The sequence below is a fragment of the Anomaloglossus baeobatrachus genome, chromosome 8 (genome assembly GCF_048569485.1).
Source record: "Anomaloglossus baeobatrachus isolate aAnoBae1 chromosome 8, aAnoBae1.hap1, whole genome shotgun sequence".
In the NCBI taxonomy this organism is placed as follows: Eukaryota; Metazoa; Chordata; class Amphibia; order Anura; family Aromobatidae; genus Anomaloglossus; species Anomaloglossus baeobatrachus.
The window spans coordinates 153,450,564-153,472,841 of NC_134360.1; positions in this window are offsets into that span (position 1 = coordinate 153,450,564).

Below are 22,278 nucleotides of genomic sequence, written 5' to 3' on the forward strand. Positions count from 1 at the left end.
GGTTAATGGCCGCGGGTGGAAGCGATTCCACCCGCAGCTAGCAGGCACACATGTCAGCTGTTGATAACAGCTGATATGTGCGCGGATCGCCGCTGCCTGCCGGCGGCAGGGGGCGGGTCTTACCGGCACATGATCCATGACGTACCCAGTACGTCATGGGTCATTAAGGGGTTAATACAATATGAAATGAAGGAAAGCGATCCAGCTGAGTGACCAGGTGATTTATTCAGTGCAATACAGACATGGCATAGTCGAGGTTAACGCGTTTCTGGCTTAACGCCCTTAATCATAATGGTTATGATTAAGGGCGTTAAGCCAGAAACTCGTTTACCACGACTATGCCATGTCTGTATTGCACTGAATAAATCACCTGGTCACTCAGCTGGATCGCTTTCCTTCATTTCTCATTGCTGCGGCCGGGGCAGGACCGATCCGAGTCTGAGGTGCGGTGAGGTCAGGCGTGGGTGAGCTGGATTCCATTACAAGTTAATACAATATACCAGTATATGTAACTTGAAGATGGCTGCCACATCCTGGACAACTCCTAAAGAAGATGATGAACAAAGGAATTCCTAACATTTTGACTGACCAATCCAGTAGAGATTATGCTAATTTCTATATGTCCTGAGTCCAGCCTGCGATACTTGATTGGACTGTATTTTGTCTACACCCTTCACTTCTCAAGAGCTATAGAAAGTTTCAAACAATAAAGACCAGTTGGTCAGCGCCCGTCATGGAGAAGGTTCATAACCGATATAGTGTCTGTTATCGTTCTTTCTCGCATGCACACATGACAATATCATTTGAAACAGCAGTCAGATCCCGAGGGACCGCTTGTGTCTAATCATCACTTAAACAGTATGACCAATGTATTGCTCATACTATGGATGAGACGACCTTGCTTTTTTATGTGCACACCTGACTTACTTTGGGCACAACAGGTATTGGTTCACAACTTACCATTGTATAACTAGCAAACTTACGGTATTTGCTGTGATCTTATTTCTTTGTTCATGTTTATTAACCCCTTCAGCCCCCGGGCACTTTCCGTTTTTGCGTTTTTGTTTTTTGCTCCCCTTCTTCCGAGAGCCGTAGGTTTTTTATTTTTCCGTCAATCTTGCCATATGAGGGCTTGTTTTTTGCGGGACGAGTTGTACTTTTAAATGAAACCATAAGTTTTACCATATAGTGTACTGGAAAACGGCAAAAAAATTCCAAGTGCGGAAAAATTGCAAAAAAAGTGGGATTGTACAATAGTTTTTGGGATATTTTATTCACCGTGTTCACTATATGGTAAAACTGATGTGTGGGTATGATGCCGCAGGTCGGTGCGAGTTTGTAGACACCAAACATGTATAGGTTTACTTGTATCTAAGGGGTTAAAAAAAATTCACAAGCTTGTCCAAAAAACGTGGCGCACGTTTTGCGCCATTTTCCAAAACCCGTAGCGTTCTCATTTTTCAGGATATGAGGCTCAGTGATGGCTTATTTTTTGCGTCTCGACCTGACGTTCTTAATGGTACCATTTTTGCGCAGATGCTACGTTTTGATCGCCTGTTATTGCATTTTGCGCAAAATTTGCGGCGACCAAAAAACGTAATTTTGGCGTTTGGAATTTTTTTGCCGCTACGCCGTTTACTGATCAGATTCATTGATTTTATATTTTGATAGATCGGGCATTTCTGAATGTGGCGATACCAAATATGTGTGTATTTTTTATTTTTTTAACCCTTTAATTTTCAATGGGGTGAAAGGGGGGTGATTTGAACTTTTATGTTATTTTATTTTTTTTTAATTTTTTAAAACTTTTTTTTTAGTTTTTTTTTTTATTTTACTAGTCCCCCTAGGGGGATATTGCGATCAGCAATCCGATCGCTCTGCACTATCTGCAGATCTCAGCTACAGAGCTGAGAACTGCAGATTTGCTGCTTCACTTTCAATGCCGGCTGTATTCCGGCATAAAGAGGAAGTGACTCATGTTATCTACAGGCGTCATCACATGACCCTGTGCTACCATGGCAACCGCCGAAAGTCACGTGATCATGTCACGTGACTTCCGGTGGGGGCGGGGTAAGTCACTGTCATGGCGGCGCCCATATACATATCGCTGCCAAGACTTTGGCAGCGAAATGTAAGGGGTTAATGGCCGCGGGTGGAAGCGATTCCACCCGCGGCTAGCAGGCACACATATCAGCTGTTGATAACAGCTGATATGTGCGTGTCTCGCCGCCGCCTGCCGGCGGCAGGGGGCGGGGCTTACCGGCACACGATCCATGACGTATTTAGTACGTCATGGGTCGTTAAGGGGTTAACCCACTGTGGACTGCCACATCATATATTTATGTACTAAACCTTTGATATAACATCCTCTGTACTCAGAAAGGTTTTTCTAGGTCCACCTTATTCTACATCAGTATCAGTGGTCACATCTGTACAAGTCTGCTGCTATTACATATTATATCATTTGGAGGATGATTATCTAAACTCTATGTGAGAGGTACTTTATATTTTTGCCATTATATTGGAGGCTGCTGTGTTGGGGAATTATGCCATTTCTGGCTTTTCAATTGTTTTTAAATTCTCTGTTTGTGTGCTCCTGCTGCTCCTGGAGCCGTGATCTGTCCACATGTCTCAATAAAGTTTTTTCACTTTTTTACATTGTATTGGTGATCCCTTTATGGTATATCTTTTCTCCCTTTGTATGGTTTCTTTTCATATACCAGGAGATCCCAATGGGTGGTGCCCTTCTTACTTCATTGCTTTGCTTGGAGCCATTCAGTCACAGGTGCAAAAGGGAAAGGAGAAGGTGATCGCCTACGCCAGTCGGAAGCTGAGACCCATGGAGAGGAACCCGGAGAATTATAGCTCCTTCAAGCTGGAGTTCCTGGCACTTGTGTGGGCTGTGATCGAAAGGTTCAAGCATTACCTCGCTGCTGCCAAGTTCACGGTGTACACAGATAATAATCCGTTGACTCATCTGGATACCGCCAAGCTGGGAGTTTTGAAACGCTGGGTTGCAAGGTTGGCAAACTATGATTTTGTTATAAAATACTGGGCTGGTCGCAAGAATACCAACGCAGATGCGCTGTCCAGGATGCCCCATCTATTCGATGATGGGAGGGATGAAGATGACCTGGAGGAAGTTGAACTACCTGCGTTCCATCAGCCCCCATCCGAGGAGCAACCTCGGCCATATGCCCACCACCAGGAAATGACCTGTGACCCATTGCCTCACCATAGATGGCAGGAAGCCCAGGACAAGGACCCCGCAATCAAGTTGGTCAAATCATTGCAGGCCAGAGCTGATGCCTGTCCTGAGCCAGGCGCCCCACAAGAGGCCAGAAAGTTATGGCAAGACCGGAGTCGGCTTTATCTTCACCAAGGCAAGCTATGCCGGAGCCTAACCAACCCCAAGACCCACGAGAGGATCTACCAGATCATGGTGCCCAGAGCGTACGTCCCAGTGGTGCTGGAAGCACACCATGACGGTGCTGGGCACTTTGGGTGGAAGAAGCTGGAGATGTTGCTGAGAAGTCGCTTCTACTGGATAGGAATGAGAGACTCCATAGAAGCTTGGTGCAGAAATTGCGGACCCTGTGCCTTGAGGCGACAAGATGGCACCAGTCAGCGCGCACCACTTCAGCCGATTGTCACCAAGCAGCCTTTAGAGATTGTGGCTCTGGACTATGTCAAGTTGACCCCCAGCAGAAGTGGGTATAAATACGCGCTTACCATGGTTGACCATTACTCACGGTTCCTGATAGTGGTACCCGTTAAAGATTTGACTACCAACACTGTGGCGCTGGCGTTCCAGGCACACTTTTGTAGGCCGCATGGGTACCCCGACCAAGTCCTGCATTCGAAGCTGAAATCTTTCAGGCGTTCTGCAGTCTGTATGAGTGCAAGAAGATGCACCACACCCTATCATGCACAGATGAATGGGATGTGTGAGAAGATGAACCACCTGGTGATCAATTTGCTGAAAACCCTTCCCCTTGAGGAACGGAACCAGTGGCCTGAAAAACTCCCAGATTTGGTAGACATCTATAACCACATTCCGGGGGGATCCACCAAGTGTACCCCAGCTTACCTGGTGAGAGCTTGGCCTGGAAGGCTTCCGGTAGATCTGGAGATGGAGGTTGAATTGCCTGAGACTTACGCACCCGGAGAGGATTGGGACTCACGTCGCCAAGCCCAGTACAAGCAGATTCAGACGTGTGTTGAAGAGAGTCTGAATCAGACCCGGGAACAGCAAGAAAGAAACTTGAACAAGCAAGCAAAAGCAGCTCCCTTTGCCCCTGGTGAGATAGTGTTAAAAAGAAAGAGAAAGCTGCACAAGTTAGACGATCAGTGGGAAAAGGAGACGCATGTAGTACAACCGTCTAACTTTGATAACCACAAAACCTGCCTAATCAGCAAGGATCAAGGAAGGACCACCGCTACGGTATCCCGAGACCATCTAAAATAGTGCCCAGAACCCTTAAAAGTGGCAGATGAGCCTCAGCCCCAGACTCCAGTGGTGGAAGGAAGAAAAAGAGTGATTCATACTATCCTAGGTGATTTTCCCGCAGATTGGCCTATGCAGAATGGAGCAGTAATCGTCCCTGTGTTAACATTCCCACAACTCGTGGAAGAACCAGAACAAGAAAGGCTTACTGACACTGCACCCACTCAAGCACCTTGAGTACCGCCTATACCATTGCAACGCACACGTAGGGTCCTACCAGCAGCACCCAACACTGAGGGCGAAGGACCTGTAGAGAGTGTTGCTATGCCGCCAGAGGAGGATGAGGGTCCAGAGTTGAGGAGGTCGACCCGTGCTAACTTTGGCCAGCCTCCACGGAGGTACAGAGAAGAGTGTTGAAAAATTTAAATGCCAGTTGTCTAACAATGGAATAGAAACGTTAGGTATCGGTGTTTTCATTTGTTATTTTCCACAGTTTGTTATTTTTCATGTAGAAGAGTTAGTAAATGAATGCTTAATTAACCAGTTTTAATGAACAGAATGAAAATAACCAGATTTGTTAAAAATTACCGAAAATGTGTACACCCGGTACATGGACTCCGTTACGTTTTTTCATATATAAGGACCACGATAAGGATCAAACATGGACCACGGTCACAGGACTGGCGTGACCAACACGAACTTGTGTTTTGTATATAGTTGCACCTCCTGTGCCCACCAGACTCGTCTGAAACAATGCCCGGGACCTTAACCTGGTCACGGACCCACCATTGGTTCCCAGGGGTTCAAGTTATTTGGGTGGCTGGTTAACGGGATCCGGGACATTGGGACTGGACTGTCATGGGTAGAGGCTGCAAAGGAGCAGGTTGAGTCTCCACTACCAATAAAACTGGTGGCGTCTCATTGTTGACAGATGAACTCTTTGCATGTTAGTAACGTTTAACGAAAGTGCCTCCCCTGCGTGGGATGAAAATGTTAATAAAAATGTTAACCCCTTTTTCTAACTTTTTCACAGTTTAAAAAATAAATAAATAAATAAACCTCTGTTGTCCTGTAGCTCGGGGACAATCTACATTTAACCGAGGGGGAATGTGATGCCCTGGACTATGAGGTCGTCACAGGACATTGTGCAATCTGCCCTTCTGCATGATGTCCATCTCCCCCTTGGTTACGGGTCCCTGAACTTTGGTGTTGCTAAGAACAAGCTAATTAAAACCCTAGGAACACTCTGCACCACACCCACCAGACACACCAGTGGACGGCCTGAAGGGAATAGGGCTGGCCACTTGGGGGGTTGGTTAAAGGGGAGGTCAGGAGTGTTAGGAGACAGTAAGTAGCTAGTGACTCTCAAGAGGAGAGGTCATAGAGCGGTGAAGCGTTGGAGGAGAAGCAGAGCTGGGCTCCTCGTTTACTAGGTGGCAGACATTGGTCTGGGCCTCGTAGGAGCTGGACCCCGGTCGCAAGGGATCGTGACAAGGGGCACGGTCTGTCGAGGAGGACAGCCGGCGGCCTTGTGCCATCACCGGGCAGGGGCCAGGGCACAACGGGGTACGTGAACCCCAGGCCAGGAAGTAGCTTCAGGCGTCCTGGTAGTTCACCCGACGAGGACAGAGCCTCCAAGATCCATTCTCCACTCGCTCCCAAATCGGGGTACTAGCGCAACGAGGGGGATAGGACTTTCCCACTGCCTAGTCCAGAAAATCCCAAGCGTGAACCCTGAAAGCAAGCTCACTCTGTTAGCCATACGGGTGAGCGGGACCCGTTTAGTTCTAAGCTAAAGGGGACCAGCTACAGAGAAAAGTGCCAAGGTCAAGGTCACAGGCTAACAAGCGACACCAAAGGGCATGGTATCCCGGCGTGCTCCCTCCTTGCTGCAGTAGCATCAAAAACTTTGGTTTACCATGGTTGTCAGCATCAGCGTTATTGGACTGAGTGAGTAGGCAATTAACCCTTACCGGCGGCACCTCCCCGACACCATCACCGAGCCCCGGGGAATCCCCGCTACCCGTGGAGGGTTTAAACACCTGGCTGCCCACACCATCGCCACCAGGTACTCCCAGCCGCAGCGGTGGTACTTCACCCTTACCACACACCACGGGCGGCGTCACGAACTTTAACCAAACTGTCCCCTGTACATAGCCCCCCTTTATTCGAGTGGCCTCATGACTCCCCCGGGTCTGGACGCCCCTCGAGCCACCGCAGATCCGGATCCAAGCAGCCCGGCTAAAGATCTTTTACCATATGCTAATAAGTGAGGACACTTGCCCCCTGGTCGCTGCATCCCTTGCTAGTTGCGCCCATTAGCATGTTAGTATGCCCCTGTGGGCGTGCTAATGACGGGGGACTCAGAACCGGGCCAGACTAGTCCGGGGACGTCAGTCGTGGCGGGGTACGGTTCCGTTACCCTGGCGGTGTTTTTTGGAGTAAATAATAAAGAGGGGTTTTAAATAAAAGAAAATAAAAATAAAAAGAGTTTTTGTTGACTACGCCACTTGCGGTGTGCGGCCAGGTTATCTGGGGCCGCCGCTGCAGGTTTCTGCTGGGGCTGATGGAGTGATGCAGCCTGGATGGCGCCCCAGCATTGGATGATGGGCATTGTAGTTGGAAAACAGTCTATGTGAGTGCATACCATCAAGGAAACAGTCCACACCAGTGTTTTAGTTTAACTTGCCTTGTTTTCTTTGCTGTGGTGGTACCTGAAACCGCAGGTGCTGGTCCCAGGTGTATCCGCTACCCTTGTTCTCCATGCCAGCTGTGACCTGGGATTGCTGTCCTCCGTGCACACTCGTTGATGGGCTCCCATGGCCTAGAGCTACTTGGGAACCCCTCTGTTTCTTTTGGTCCTATTGCAGGCAGCCTGGACTATTTAAGGGGTTCAGTTCCTGGTCCCCTCTTTGCTGCTGGTGCTTCAGACTCTTTGGGTGGTGAAGAAACCTGGAGATTCCTTCACCTGGCAGAATAGTCCATAAAGGGTCTCACTGTCCTAGGGATCTGCATCCTGTACTGAGGTCTGTGAGCTCGGTTCTGTCCTTCCACGGACACGTTGTGGTTCCTGGAGTCTCGTACTTCCACAGGGGGCCTACAGGTCCTGGAGTTCCTGGTTCCTCACCTCACGGTCCTCTCTCCTTTTCACAGCACTCCGTTCTCACTGCAGGTCTTTTTCTGTCGTTTCACTTTCTACTCCTTCCGACTACTACTCCTCTTCTCCTCTCCTTAACTTCCTTCTTTCACCTCATTCTCTGACTGACTCCTCTGACAAACTGTCCTGACAGACACTCCTGACAGACTGCTTCCTTCAACTCCCCCTAACAGACTGCACACCATATCCTCCCACCTTTTCCAACTGACCACTGGCCCCGCCCCCTCATTGGGTCTCTCCCTCAGGTTGGGTGGCTACCATCCAATCAGTGCCCTCCCCTTTTTACCTGTTACTAGGCAGTCTCCCAGTTTGGTGTTGGGGTTTTGTGTGTGGCCTGAAGGTGCTGGTGTTTCGATTCTGGCACGGATATTCTGGGGTTTGGATTTCCACGGGTTACATTTGTGGCACCTGGTACCTCACGGGTGCTACACTAACATGCTAATGAATGTGCAGCATCAGAGGATAGTGTCACTCACCTCTCCACCGCCATCGCGTCCGACAAGGGATTTCGGCTCAGTGCGCATGGCCCCAGAGTTTAGATTATGCGCACTATGAAGTCGGGTGTACGCATCCTGGCTTTAAACTGAAGTAGTGTGCATGACCCAGACTCCAGTGTCATGCGCACTGAGCCGAAATCCCCTATCGGACGCGATGGCGAGTGAGTGAGATCATCCTGTGACGCTGCGTATTCATTAGCATGATAGCACGCCCACAGGGGCGTACTAACATGCTAATGGGGGCGACTGGCAAGGGAACTAACACCCAGGGGACTAGTGCCCTCGCTCATTAGCATACGGTAAAAGATCTTTAGAAATACTTTTTCTAAAGATTTCTTTATCTATGCTAGTGTATACAGGGACAGTTAGGTAGGGATTAGCAATATGCACCCAGAGCTGCTCGTGATTCTGGGTGCATATTGCACCTGACAGGTTCCCCTTAAGTTGGCTAAATTAGACTGCCAGGGACAAAGGACATTTACTCAGATCAAGTCTGGCCTTACAGTCACTTAATTTTTCTGTCTTACATAAATAAAGCAAATGTGGTGACCCTGAGGCTGCAGTCGCCACAGGGTACTGCATCTCACTTAAGGTGCAGTACTCATCCTGGGTAAGGAAGAGTTTAACTGCTGGTGTTGCTCACATTCACAAACCACACACAGTTAGGTGTGGCCTAGGGTAGATAGGTGGGTGGCCATCACGAGGCATGGGACTTTCCCAGTCTCTAGGACAACCACACTTAGGGAAAAGGAAGGAGCATCTTTACACATAGTGAGTTAACCCCGGACACAGCTTGGGGTGAGGAGCACAGTCAGGACCTTGGTCCAGGTATTTTCTCTACCTGACACTTCTGGGAGTACAACAGGAACTGCGGCTTCAAGCAGGCAGCTCAGCCTGGGTTCTCCACAACTACTTGGGATTCCAGGGTCTGCGGAGAGTGCAGGAAACACCCACAGCCCGTTCCACATTCCATCCACGGGATTTGAGGGACCGCCAACCAGAAAGGACACACAGTGGAAACACCGGCGGTAACCTTCGAATTATCCGGGATCTGCTGGGGTCCATCATGGCGAACACCAGCACCTCCAGGTATCTTACGGACAGTGAGTAAACACCTTGAACCGCAGCTACTGAGTCAGCCATTCATTGCCGGCGCCAGGAGCTCCGGCGCCAACGGCCACCGCTTCAACCCCCATCATCCTCCCTGGGGTCTAGCTTCACCTGCGGGAAGCTAAACTATCCTAGCTGCGACACCATCCACCCCAGAGAACAGCGACCACAGTGGCGACTAATCCCTGGCCGTATACAGCAGGTGGCATCACTAGACACCTACCACAACTCATATCATCCTCATCAGCACCCATCCTCATCCCATCTCCATCTTTTCCTTTTTGTGTACACCTCGGGGCCACGAAACTGTGCAAGGGCCACCGGTGACATCCCCTTGACCCGACATCACCAGCCCGGCGACGAGTATTTAACCCCTGCCCCGTGGGTGCTACACAAACATTATGGAAATGCCAATGGACTGTCCTGACAAATGGAGAAGGATGATCGGATGCGTATCATGTCTGGCTGCACATCAACAGTCACCCACACCAGGATCTGGTAGTCTCCAGGACTAATTAGGAAATTAAGAAGAGGGAAGAATGCGACGACTCAGTGCCAATAATTAAAATCTGTCCACTTGTACGGGGAAGGAGGGGGGAATAGAATAGATGGGTGGACTTCATTTCATAGTCTTCCAACTGTCATGGCAGTCACATGATGCAGTGTTGGGAATTTTTTTTAGCTGAGAGACCGCTATCAATGAGCTGGGTGACGCTGCTTCTCTTTTCTTGGGAAATGTTCTTCATGGCTGCCCCTCGATTCAAACTAGTGACCTTTCAAATCAACTTAATAACACACTGAGCTATTAGGGGATGTGAGAACAGGTTGTAATTTGTAGTATAAAAGGAAAAAAAAAGATAAAAAAGATTTTTCCACTACCTAAATAATAATAATAATAATTATTATTATTAATAATAATAATAATAATAATAATAATAAAACTAATAATACCAGTAGCAAAACAGTATCAAAGAAGTGACATGACAAGAATCTGCATAACTAATCACTTGCTAAACAGTTCAAGTCAAATTTATGTATGAAATAGCCAAGATGATTGTCTATAAAATGATGGTCGTTTCACGTTCAAAGTTGTATTAGGTGCTGAGACATGGAGCCTGAAAGTCAAAAGTTCAAAACATTGTTAACCCTTTGCTCATCAGTGTTAAAAGGGGCCTGCTCCTGTCACTGGTGTGGTTCTACAGGACTTCAGCCTAGGAACCATGGTTCAAGGTGGTGAATTACAGAACTGCTCCACTGCCCAACACTGTGTCCTCAAATTCGTTTACAGAAAACAGGCTGGAAAAATCTGGTAACCTCGCTATACACATTGCTGTTTTCAGTATGTTTCTTAAGCTTACCCCTATCATTTCTCAGTGGATGCCTGCAAAGAACGGGATGATGGTGGCTGGGGTAGTTAACTCTGGATGTCCTTGAGTCACGTAGGTTCTACTTGTACCATCTTGTGTTCTTGCTGGGAATGTACTATATGCTGTTAACTGTTGGTGACCCAATAAAGTCTTACCGGAGTGTGGTACCCTCATCTTGTGATGTCTGAGTAGTGTTCTGCCCATGGGAAATGAGTACGGCCATTCCATGGCAAGCAGCCTTGGCTTGTGCATTCCTTCTAAAGACAGCCAGGCCAGCAGTCGAGATTGCCCACTGACCCTTGTGTCTCCACACAATGTTCCCATCCTTATCAGCAAGTTTACATATTATGGCGGGATCTGTTTTAAAATCCCAAAGGGACACCAGTACACTTGGTTACATTGCGAAATATATGGTGGGTGGAATTTACAATATTCTCATGACCTCATTGGAAACAAGTGAGTAATAAGATTAAATATCATTACCAGCTGTGTGAATTGGCTTTCTACTCTCAGATTTTAAAACCATTGGTGTACACTTGAATATAGCATCATCATGTGAAGTGGGCGAAAGAGGTACAAAAGAACACTTTTTAAAAGTACTTCTACTTTGGGCTTTTAAATGTGTTATGTCAATTTATGTTTAAATAACATTTTATTTAACCACGAGCTAGAAAGAAGAGTCAGATTTCCAATTCGTGGTTTGTTAGGAGGGGGTACTTTAGCTACACGTGGTTTGGGATCTCTGGCATAGCCTCAAGTTCTCAAACTGCTCTTTGGCTTTCGTAAAGTCACCCACTGGAAGCATATCACAGATTTTTTTACTTTGTCTTTCCCACATTTCTTTTGTATAAGATCTATCTACAGTATATATTTAAACTATTTATTCCACTATATGATATCAATGCTTCCTAATGCTAATATAATTTGATGCAAACCCAGATTGATATTAAAACTTAAGATAAAGCGATCCCCGATATGTTTTGCTAAATAGCTTCCTCAAGAGTAGCGTGGCAATGGCTATTGATTTATAAAGTTAAAATTTTATGTTCATATTAGTTTGCAACATACACAATAACTTAAATAAGCAGTGTGGTTAGAGTTGTGGCCCTCGGCATGCTGAGTGCACTGCTTAATCTGTCACCCTTTTGTAGTTTTTTAGCTATTAATATGGACATACAGATTCCATAGAGGTGAAATTAGCCATACCTGTATACCTCCTGGATGATGGTTTGTTTTGGAAAGATACTCTTTTACTGTATATCTTCTATCTTCCGGGCTATGGGGCGTGTGCTGCCCAGAAGGTAAACCGGTCTCCAGTCTTCATTATCTGCAGTTTCTCCTCCTCTTGTTTTTAGAATGCGCCTGTGATGTCAGGAGCAAGGCTGGAACTTCCTGTGCATTCTGCCAGCCAGGATTTCTGACCGCGCTCCTGACATCCCAGGCGCATACTAAAGACAAGAGGAGAAGAAACTGTGGATAATGAAGATCGGGTTATCTTCTGGACAGCATACGCCCCATATCCTGGAAAATAATAGATATAAAAGGGGAATTTTCCAAAATGGCACATCTTTCCGCAGGCATAAGGGAATGGCTAATTTCACTTCTATGCCATCTATATGCCCATATTGATAACTAAAAAAATCACAAAAGGGTGACAGATTCCCTTCAATGTGTAGTCATTTTTACTTATGCTATCAGATTGTTATGTATGCAGCTATTTTCAGCATTGCTTGTAAACGAAGAAGTCAGGGCAGACGCAATTTTTACAGCGGCTATACAGCAGTGCAAGTAGTCTGTACTAAGAAGAAGCTCAGGAATCCCTAATTTTTTGGCTAATTGTATCAGCTGTTGAATCAAGTCTGCCAAAATTGGCTGCACTGCGGAGAAGCCAGGGTAGGATGTGTAGGTGTAAATACTCAGACGTCAAATTTATAAAATGTGCTTTGTATGCCAGAAATGCTACTCCAGTCTACAATTGGTGTAGCATTTCTGGTCACACCACATCATATTCACACACATAGTAAAATTTAAAAACTGTTGCAGTAGTCATCTCCACAATGTGACCCACATTGTAACTACCCAGAATCCGAAGCAGCTTCTTTGTGGCCAAAAAAATCTGTTTTCAAAACATTCCAATGTTAATTTCATTGGAATGCATTGAGAAAGGGATTTCTGGTCCACACAGAAGTTTCTGTATGATCCGGCTAGTTGCAGTGCTAGTCATGTGGTGCAGAAAAAAAACAAAACAATACAAAATTATTAAGGGGTGCATGTGTTTATTGATAAGTTTAGTCACATCAGCACTTTGTACACAATAGTTATAGCAAAGGGACCAAAAATATTTCGCTGGCGTGATACTTACTGTCAGTAATGGTGGTACCGTCACACAGGTGCGCAGGTCTCCTTTATTATATTTTCATCAGTACATGATGGGCAAAGTTCCTATTACAGTATGTACATATCGCAGATTTAAGACTGCTAACTCATCTACTGCTCCCCCACATACACAGTATGTATCTAGTGCCCAATTTTCTCTGCAGTCACTCACAGTTGTCGGGAGCAAAGTGTGCAATAAAAAGTAGTATGATGCACTCAGTGGCGATTTTCCCATATTTTTGCTAAAAACCCCAAACTGTAGAGTAAAAATGTTTGCAGAAGTACGAAAAGTGGACAGTAAAATATTGGAAACAGTTGATTTGGATCAATGAGACTAGACAATAGACAAGGTTCTGATGGGTGCAAATGGGTCTGGAAGAAACAACGGGAAAAGGGGCTAATGGATCGAGAAATTGAAAGAACTGTCAAGTTTAATGGATGAAGCCTGATGATATGTAGTCGTTTCACAGCCAAAGGCGTTGGATACTTGACCAGGATCGAAGGTGGTCTCAATGCTGAGCTGTATGTGAGAATCCTACAAGACACGATACTTTCTACACTTGAATTCTATGGGTATGAAAAAGATGTCATAGTGTTCCAACAGATACCAACCCAAAGCATATGTCGATATTGACGAAGAAATGGTTCAATGACAATGAAGTAGAGATGCTGGATTGACCCCACAGTCCACAGACTTCAATACAATGGAACACTTGTGGATTTATTTAAAGAAAAAGCTGCAAACATACCCAAGTGAGTTGACCAGTATACACTAACATTGGGATGAAAGGTTAGGATAATTGGACCCAGCACCAAAAATGCAGCGCGTCCCCTCATCTTATGGATCCTTTTGAAGTTTTAGATGTCCAATAAAATTTTGATATTTTAAAATTTTGGATTTTTGGTGCTGGGTCCAATTATCCTAACCTTTCAACCTTCAGCCTTGTATCAGTCTAGCCTGCCTAAGGGACTGCAAGCACCTCTAAGTCCTGGAGCACAGTTGCCTACAGTAAGCTGAAGTCTTTTTTTTTTTTATACTAACATTGGGAACATGTAGAAGAGACCTGGGATCAGATTTTGTTCTAGACATGAGTGAATTTGATTGAGAACATGCCCAGAAGGATTCAGGCAGTGTTGAAAGCCAAATGTGGATTTACAAAAGAGTAGTAAAATAATAAAAATTAGATTTTTAGGTGCAAAACAGTAACAATGCAGTGACATGACAAAAATTTGCATAACTAAACAAATGCTAAATAGTTGCAAGTCAACTTTATTTATGAGGTAGCGAAGATGATTGTCTATAAAAGGAAGGCCATCCCATGTTCAAAGATGTAGTGGATGGTGAGATATGGAACCTGAGAATCAAAATTTCAAAACATTGTTACCAATTTAGTACTTAGTGTTATTAGTATTGTGATAATTATTAATGATCAGTATTATATTATTCAGTCACTATGTGGTGGTATTTTGTGGTCTAGTCATGGTTTAGTGGTATTTCTCCTTGATCATGATAGCATTCGGTCACTAAGTAGTGGTAATATGTAATCTGGTCATGGTATAGTGATATTTCTCCCTTGCATGTGGTATTCAGTCATTGTATGGTGGTAATATGTGATCTAGTCATTGTGTGGTGGTATTTGTCCTTCTTATGTGCCTTTATTTTGTAACCATGTAGTATTTATATGTTGTCTGATCATGGTGTATGTGGCGCCCCTGAGGCTTCAGTCGCCACAGGGTACTACACCTCACCAGAGGTGCAGTATTCATCTCAGATACAGAGGAGGTCATCGTCAGTAAAACCCCCACACTCCACCAAAACACACAGTTAGATGCCCTCTGACTTGGACTGGGCTAGGGTAGAGACATTGGAGGGTGGTCATCACTAATGTAGTGGACCCTCTGCTCACTAGTTCAGGAACCCGGGAGGGAGGAGTTAAACACTGGGGAGCAAGGCAACACACATACACTTACAAGAAGTCTAGTCCAGGACAGGAAACAAGTGAGACTCAGGAGGACACGGTCGCTGAGGGGAGAGCTGATAGCTCCCTCAGGACCACCACCCACTTGAGGGTGCGGAGCCCTAGGCTGGTAGGCACTGCAAGTCCCACCAGCAGAATCCGCTGGGCAGAGGATTTCAAGTCTTCTGGCCCACACACAGCGCCTGGGCAAAGCAGCATATAGAGCCAGGAGTCTTAGCCATAGGGCGGCTCCATCTACAGACTCGCGCTGCCTGCTATACAGGACGGGGAACTGAACAACCCCCAGGACTTGGGTCCCAGCATAGCTTCAAGCCGCAGAAACTCACACAACACGGCGCAGGGAGGAAGGACTCACTGAAAGAAACAATGGTACTGACCTACGAACTATCCGGAATCAGCTGGAGCCCATGACAGCGGAGTCTGGCAGTCCAAAGGCGGTGACATTTCAGTGAGTCAAGAACTTAAACTGCAACCACTGTGTCGTCTGATCCTTCTCGCGCCCCGCACTCCTTCATTAGAGTCGACTACTACTCCCAACATCCTCCCCGGGGCCTAAGCTCTGCCTGTGGAGAGCTATACCATCTGAGCTGCGTTATCATCCGCCCCGAAGAAGGCCTCCCACAGCAGCGGCTACTACCTTGCTGCATACCACAGGTGGCGTCACGAATAACTACTACTCCCATCATCTTCCTCCCCTCATTTGGTTGATACCGAGGGATCACGGAGCCGGGCCAGGCCGCTGTGACATCCCAAACCCTACACCGGCCTGTTGACAAGTAACCCTTCCCCAAGACCCCGCGGGCGCGTCATGTATATTGCACATATTTGGCATGTGGCTGCTGAGGCCACATATTAGGTGCAGTAGACAGTTGAGGTGCCAGATGGACAAGTGCTAGTCCTTTCCAATTTAAGCAAAGCTCTTTCAGAACTAATTTTAAAAACTTTAACACTTTAATACTATTCAAAATAGAAGAATTTGCGGCATATCCTAAACTTATTGTCTGAACTTGTGCAAACTGAGCATATATAATATCCAAAATAATAGTTTCACCCACGTAAAGGGAAGGGGAAAAAACGGAAGGGTGTAAATGGTGAACATTGGAATGTGAATATGCATTACTGCTAAGAAAACATGAAAACAGTTTTTTGAAAACAATGTGTTACTTAGCAAATAAAAATGGCCAAGTTTACTTGTGTACAGTTACCACACCAAGGTGTAACACTGAAATGGGTAATAATCTAATTTTATGCCTCTCTTCATGTCCAAACTGACCTTGTATATGGGCTAGTGAAGAACTTGAAAAGACAAATAAAAAATTAAAACACCAAAAGTCATGTTCTTTGTCTGCGCACTCCTCCCAGTTACTTCAGGTGTTTTAATTTGTATTTTGCAGATTCTTTTCTAGCCCATATAAGAGTTCACTTTGGACATGAAGAGAGGCATAAAATTAGATGTGGACCTGACCGGAGAGACTGAGATTATAAATGAAGGTATAAGCTGGATAAGAACAGTAAAGTGCTTTTACTTTTATCTGCCATTGCTTGCCAGTTCTAGTTGAAGAAAGTGCATTAAAATGTATGTGGTTAACAATATGGATGTGGTTTGGAAACCTGTTGTTGGTGTCACTGACTGCAGGAGTCAGGTCTAAGCTCCCAAATTTTGGTCAATTTTGCCCAGTAGATGCCTTGTTGTATTGGTATGAGGCTCGCAGTAGTGGCAGCCAACGTGGCCACTATGGGGTCTATGAGCCGGAGGGCCCCTCACCTCTCTTGTCATCCCAATTTCAGTGTTATCTGTATACTCAGGACATTTATACAACTGAATAGAATGGTGGATCGGAGAGCCAAAAGTCCATATACAACCATTCAACCCATGCCTGTTAGAATAACATCTCCTCAATACTCACACTGCACAAACCGGAGAAACCCACCTGGGTGAGGTAACTAGTGTTTTTTCCTTAAAGTGTAACTGTCGTTTTAACTGTTATCCCATATATAAATATTATTCATGAAAATAAGCATCTTTGTAATATATCTTATCAGACATATTTGCTTCTTTCTCTGCCAGAATTGATCAGTCGTTATCAAAATTCTGAGGTAAAATCTGTATTCAGTGAAGACTTTCCTATTACTGAGATAGAAGATGGCAGCTGTTACTGAGGATATTTTATGTAGACAGATGAGGGCTCTGCCTCTAGCTCCTCCCTCTGTCACTAGCTCCTCCCTCTGCCTTTAGCTTCTACCTCCTCCCGTCACACAATCTCCTCAGTAACAGCTCTCATCTTCTATCTCAGTAATGGGAAAGTCTTCACTGAATACAGATTTTACCTGAGAACTGAGAATTTTTATAATGACTGATCAATTCTGGCAGAGAAAAAAAAGTTAGTTTGTCTGATAAGATATATCACAAAACTGTTTATTTTCATTTATACTATTGATTTATAAAATAAAAATTAAAATGACTTTTACTCTTTAAATAGCAGTAATTGTCGGGGTCATCATACTGAATGAGGGTTGATGGGGCCCAATCATACTGAATGGGGGATTGTTCATACTGAGTAAGCCATTATTGAGTGGGGGACTGGTAGGGATCATCATACTGAGTGGGGGGCTGGTGGGGGAACCTATGCTGATGAGGGCTATGGGGGGCATAATACTGTATGAGGAACTGTGGGGGACTGTGAGTCGGAGATTTTGGGATTCCCATGCGGAATTGGGGGCTCTAGGGGGCCGCCTGCCTGTGGGGGCCCTCAAACTGAGTAGGGGCTGTGAGGGTCTTTATAATGAGTAGGGTGCTGTGAGCTTAATTGTACTTAGTATGGGACTGTGTGGCCCTATTATCAAGTGGGGAATCATACTGACAGGTCATCTGTTTGGGAACTATGATGCTGCATGTGTGTGTGGGGGATACTAGGAAAATATCATGTGGGGGGCACTTTAGGAGCATTATGTTGTGGATGTATTACACTGTGTTTGTAGCACTGTGGGGACATCATACTTTTCTGGAGAGTCATCACATAGGATACTGTATGTCTGAGGTGAAACTGTGTTGGGGGGATTCACAGTCGAGATACCATACTGTGTGTGTGGATGAGGACAGATTTTGGAGGATCATTTCATATAATCCACATGAAAGGGGTATCGCTGTCGAAAATAATAAGGGGCTTGAAAAGGGACATAATTACTGTGTATGTGTCACAATCCATGATCTTCTCCAAGTTTATAAACGTTGGGAGACATAACCACCAAATATATTCGTAGACTCAGGAAAATAAGTATTTGATACACTGCCGATTTTGCACATTTTCCCACATACAAAGAATGGAGAGGTCTGTAATTTTTATGTTAGGTACACTTCTACTGTGACATACAGAATCACAAAAAAATCAGATTGTATGATTTTTAAATAATTAATTTGAATTTGTATTTTATTGCATGAAACAAGTATTTGATCACCTGCCAAACAGCAAGAATAATGGCTCTCACAGACGTGCTATTTTTTCTTTTACAAGCTCTCATACTCTGCTGTACATATATGTATGTATACTTAGCTGTATGTCACACAGATTTTCACCAACTTCACCGACTGTTTTGGAGGCATCAGGTCCTTTTCAGATTGCAGATTCTGACATTCCTCCTGAGAGATTCTCTGGTGCCTGGGACCAATGCAGGCAGACGCAGGCATCGACCTGCTGTGTGCTGAACCATAGCCAGGCTAGCAAGATTTAATCTCTGCTCCTCTGCTTGTTTGCTCTCTTTCATCACCTATTGTGAGGGAGCCTATCACATCTGCTCCCTGCCTAAATATACTGGCTGGGTCCTTCCTTCTATGCAAGCTAGAGTTTCTTAGCTAGTCTGGTGTGATGTCTCCGACTATCTGATGCTTGTAGAACTTGTTGTTTTGTGAGGTTGTGGAGTTTACTGCAGTTGTCTTTTGTAGTTTCCTTTTCGGCTCTTGTTTTCCTCCTGAATCTCTTATTGTGCTATTCTGTGTGTGTGTGTGTGTGTGTGTGTGTGTGTGTGTCAGTGTTTTTTGTGCCGCCTCCACGTCAGTAGCAGGCAGGCTGCTCTGATCCAGATCCGCAGTGGTTCGATGGATCTCCGGACCTGGGGGTCAAGCAGACACTAAAATAAAAAGGGTACGTATTTGTACAGGGATTACTGTAGATGTTTTGTGACGCCACCCACGGTGTGTGGTGAGATGTGGTACCACCGCTGCTGTTGGAGAGCACCCGGGGGAGATGGGATAGCAGCTGGATTTTAACCCCTCCGTGGGTAGGGATGGATGCCCCGGGGCTCAGTGTCTAGAACACGGGGGTGTTGTAGGCCGGAGGTGGGGCGCCTGGCTTGACCGGGGAGTGTTGGTGTACTCACTGTGGAATAATTGCACACAAGTCCGTTGGTAAACCAAGGTGTCAGTGGCAGTCTGCCGCTTCTGGGTCCCACACCCGGCTGGTGAACGGATGTCCCTTCCTCCAGCACTCTGTAATTTTCCTCACTTTTGGACAACTCCGTCTGGAATGGGGAAGTCCACTCCCGGTATGTTTTGGTTGGGAGATGTGCCTGCAAAAACTGACCCTTGGGATTTCAGTGGGTGTTTGCGGATACCCTATCCCCTGCGGTGGGCTGCTGTTTCGCTCTATCTGGGCTAACACTTCTGGAGCTAGGCTTGAAACCTGCTCCCGGCCTGGTGAATTAGAGAATTTGCTTGCAACCGTCTTCTAACTAGGGTCCAGGTACCCCGACTGTGCACGGTTTCCGGACTGGATCTCGCTGTTGGTACCGGCGGGCTCCAGCCCTGTCCCGGTCCACTCTGGATTTCCCGCAACCGTATTCCTGTCGCCTTTGGACACGGTCCACTGCTTGCCACCTAGCCAGTAGACCAGGGCCACTACCCTGACTACTCTGCCCTAGGCGCAGACTTGACCTTGCTCTGTCACTTGGACCTGAGCTGCATTCCAACTTGGACCTTACTACTCGAGGTCTGAGACTGATCTACATTGTTCCCAGCCCCGAATCCTCAAGACCCCTAGGTGCGCGCTCCAAATCCGCCTGGTCCTGCCAACTGGTGTGTCCTTCCTACCCTGGGGGGGGGTGGCTAGGATTTTGTGGCTGATGGAACCTTGTGTAGGAAGGTGTTATGTAGGGTGTAGTACACTTCTGTGACCACCTGGCGGTGCCCAGGCATCACATTCCCCCTTGGTTGAATACAGCCCGTCCACGGGCTGTCCGACCACTGACGCTTATTTTTGTAACAGAAACGGGAAAAAGGTAAAAACATGTAAACATTTCTTCCCTTTATGGGAGGCACAGATTCTTGAACGTTGCATAACATGAAACATTACATTCCCGTTTTCCTCACCCGATACCCAAACAACTTGGTTCCTTGGTGCCACCGCTAAGAATGCTGGGTACCCCTTTTCCCCAGTCCACAGGTGTTCTGGGTAACGCCTACTCGGGCCGGGTAAAACGTTCCTTACCCGACAGTCCATCTCAAGGGCCCCAAGTCCAGGGGGACCCTTGGCCTGGAGGTTAGCCACCGGTTTCAATAGAGGCTGGGCCTTGGCCTACTCCACCGCAGGCCATTCCTCCAATCTACTTCTCCAGAGGCGGTGTAGGTGTGAGGAATAACAAGAAGGTAGATGGGGGTATTTACAAGACCCAAAAAGTTTTGGGTTGACCTCACCAGTCCTGAGGTCGTGGTCCATGATTAAATAACGGTAAATAGGGTTAACTTAAACACTGAACAGGTAGCCGGGAACCGCTACCTTTTACTCTTGGTCTTCATATAGGAAGCTGTGGGAAGCTAGGCAGCGTTTCTCATTTACCACTACCCATTTCTTCACATCAAGGGCAAACCACCCGCGCTCCCCACAGTGGTGGGTATAACTCACGAGGTCCCCGGGCTCCAACTCACGGTCCGGGTGACCTGTAGGTAGATGAGGGGCCGCATCCCTCCGGGACACGAAAATTTCGGAATCCAGTCCTGGTTCATAGATGAACCCTTATCCCTTTTGGGGGTTAAAGTGGCGCACTTGACCTCGGTGAGTCGGGCCCCACACCCGGAAGGTAGCCTGCCGAAGGTTGTCCTTTTCCTAGTAGGCACGCGCCAGTATTTCGGCCTTCCGCTTCTCCCAGGTAGCAATCTCTTGTTTCATAAAAAAGAGAAGTTTTGGCAGCACTCTGCGGTGTCAAGAAATCTATTTTATTTTTCTTTTTTGCAGACAGATGATACAGACATGAGGGAGCAGGGGGAGCAGAGCACAAGGACGACGGTACCATTTTGCACCTCTAGGGGTGCTTTCCCTCATGTCTGTATCCTCTGTTTGCAAAAAATAAAAATAAAATAGATTTCTTGACACCGCAGAGTGCTGCCAAAACTTCTCTTTTTTATGATATTAGTACTTGCTTTGGCTTCTTGGCATATAGCACCACGGTAGTTCAGGACTTCCACTTGCCGTCAGCTGTTTTTTCAGCCAAGTCCAATGTGAGGATACAGCAGCTGATCTGCACTTCAAGAACCCACAAGGCGGGCTCTACATGGAATTGAGCCAAAGGACTTTATTGCAGCATTTTCCACAGAGTGGTAAGCAGTGCAGTGCACAACTTCTGTTTTTTCTTCTATTTAATCTCTTGTTTCAGCTGGCTCTTTTGCCGCTCCCAGTATGGGGCACGGGCTCCATGCTCCGCTTCCTGCTCAGGGACGTGGCCCATACAGATGCCCTTGGTGTCGGTTACGACCAGCTCCTCACTTTGCCGAGGGCCCCATCTCTCATTGGCCTTCTCTGCTTCCCTGCAGGTACATCCCAGCTGCTCCATAGCCGGGACTGGGTACTGGGGAATGACCTGTGCAGTTGCCGCTGGTGACGGACACCACCTCCGGTGCGGCCGGTCGGACTGCCGGAGCCGTCGCTATCTCTACTACGGCTGGGCGGACTGCCGGGGTCGGGAATGACGTCATCAGCACTACGGCCGAGCTCGAGGTCGGAGGGGATGTCTTCCTGACTGCGGTCGGGTGCGGTATCCGGGACAAGTGTCGGAGCGGGGATGCTGGCAGGGTCTGAGGTCCCCATGGCTGGGGCCTCTACAGTAGATATGACGGGTTCCGCTGCCAGTGTTTGAGGTAGCGGGCCGATTGGGGCGTTGGCTGCGGACACGGGCGTCGAGTAAGGCAACGTGGCGGATGGGTGCAGGCCGGGCCCCTTAGCCAGCACGGCCGGTTCCTGGGGAACATAGGGGCATGGGTCACCACTTACTCGCTCCTCCGAGGCCATCTCCATCTCGCGCGCCCGGACCGCTGCAGCCAGGCCCTTCATTTCAGTGGTCCACCGTGTCATGAGGGAGT